At 30.8% G+C, this 2,329-nt stretch overlaps 1 long non-coding RNA gene across 1 annotated transcript; it reads left to right on the plus strand.

The window, feature by feature from the left end:
* Window positions 1-901: 901 nt before the first annotated feature.
* Window positions 902-1,489, plus strand: LOC138707320 (uncharacterized). Its single transcript, XR_011334169.1, has 3 exons — window positions 902-1,038; window positions 1,234-1,292; window positions 1,431-1,489. It is a non-coding gene; the product is annotated as an uncharacterized lncRNA (long non-coding RNA).
* Window positions 1,490-2,329: the final 840 nt, after the last annotated feature.

Here is a 2,329-nt window from a genome sequence, read left to right on the forward strand (position 1 = left end):
CAAAAGGTAAGATTGTAAAAGTTATGTTTCTTTTCGAATAGTAATAATTCCTACCATATGATAGTATTTTGGTTTTAATTAGTATGCCTAAACAGAACGGGTGCGGGTTCCAACAAAAGTGCGTTTTTCTCCATAATTATTGTTTTATTCATGTGTAACTGCACAAGAACTATAGGTGGCAATTATTTTTGTATTGTAATTAATATTAAGTGTGCTTTCAGTTTGTTGTATAGCCTACATTATTAGTGAATAGGGCCTATTTCGGTAATTTTTTAGAAATAGTGCACTTCACGGCTTCAAATCATGAGTCGAAGGCACAATAACTCGTTTAAAAAAGAAAAGTTCACTGATACTGATAATAATGAATGATGTCTTTGACCTGGGATTTCTAACCAACATTAGTACAGCAAGGTACACTGTTCCTAGCAAATTACCAATATTTCAGTATGTTAGGCCTACGTATTTTACTGTTAATAAATGGGCGGATATTTTGTATTAGGCCTATAATACCATTCGATCACATATAACATTATTTTTTAAAAGAACAGCATGAGGTGGAGAGACGTTTCCACTAAAATGCAATATCTGTTGCTGCTACCAGTTCGACTATAATCACTCACTGTAATGCACATTCAACACCTCGTAAAATAACACAGAAACAGCAGATATTAAGTTTTTTCCAAAGTTTCTATGTACAGTATAGTCATATGTTTGATATTGTACTGACAATCGTCCATTAAAAGCTTTTGCTTATTTAGGTATAGAAACTTAGATAAGGGAAAAAGAGAAATACAGTATATTTTCTAATGTTGCATATGCAATTAACCTAGTTTTACTTCCTTTTTAGTAATATAGAATGAAGCATGGGAAGAATATAGTAACATCAGCACCCATACAAGGACCTGAAAACAGCTGAGAAGCAAATTTGAATTCTTGGAAAAGAACACAAAGAAAATTGCTGCTGCAGAGAGACAATGCAGGCTACAAACAATTGGAGCCCCTCCAACTGAAGCAAAACCAAATCCAAACTTAGCCAAGGTAAGTGATTTAATTCTCCTATCAATTGAGTGATTTCTCAGTGATTTTGATTCATATTCAGTGCATAAGTTCACTTATATGTTAAGTTATACAATTATTAAGTAATAAGCAGAGGAAATTGTATAACACTAGTTTGAATTCTTTTTATTTATTTATTCATTCACTAATTTATTTATTTACTTACTTTTGTTACAGCCGAAGTAGTAACTAAACCAAGTTCCACTGATACCAGTGCAGCTAATAACACGAATGAGGTTAGTGTGTAAGGAATTAAGAGTCAGAAGAAGAGATGATGAGCTTTAGAGATAAAAAAAGATATTAGATTCTTGAATATTGTTATACAAATTTAATTTAATGTCGGTATTACATTATAATTTCTTTTTTATTTACAGTACCATTCAGGTTCACAGTGCAATTCTTTAGTTTTTGAAGTGAAACTGGACATTCCAACAATACCTCCAGGTAATTTGATTTATACTACAAAACGTTCTTTCACATTCTACGTATGATGCTAACTTTTCCAATCTGAAATAGCTATAACATGTAAACACATTTTCAGCCAACGTGTTGAAAATAAAACTCACACACACTATATGAAATATCCAGCAAGCAGTAGATAAATTAGTTGCAAAAGTTAAAAAAAAAAAATGTTAAAATATAAATTGTACATAATGATGAAATGGTCACAAGAAATTGATGTCATAAAAACTAAACGTCATTGTATTATAATATTATGTGGATTTGAGTGGGAATTTGAAATTTATAAATGTAGGCCTAAAAATAGAAAGTACACTAAAATGAAGAATTTATTTTGAGATTTCTCTATAGTGGGTTTGTAATCAGATTAGGCCACATTTTGTTAAGTTGTATTTCAATTTTACTGTGAGGATTCTCACTTTGAAACTTGTGAATGATTTCTTGTGTACAGAAAAACTGAAAAATATCCTTTCATAAGATAAAACAGAAACTGACTACACTCTATTTACAATAGAACTATTTGCTTGGTTTTTTCTCTCTCTTTTTTATTGCAGCTTCACTTTCTTATTGTTAAAAATGAGTTTGGATTAATAGCACATTAGAAAATACAATACTGTTACAGCTGCTGACTTTGAAGTGTCCACACATTTATGATAAATCATCATGTTTCTCCAGAATTAAATATCTTAAGAATTAATTTCACTTTTAAAATATTACAGAGTCAGCTGGTGCAGCAGATGAAGGTCTTCCACTGTACGGGTGTCTACACAGTGTAATGAAAGTAAGTTTTAAGTGAAATTACTGGTTTATTCAG

The sequence above is a fragment of the Periplaneta americana genome, chromosome 10 (assembly GCF_040183065.1).
Source record: "Periplaneta americana isolate PAMFEO1 chromosome 10, P.americana_PAMFEO1_priV1, whole genome shotgun sequence".
In the NCBI taxonomy this organism is placed as follows: Eukaryota; Metazoa; Arthropoda; class Insecta; order Blattodea; family Blattidae; genus Periplaneta; species Periplaneta americana.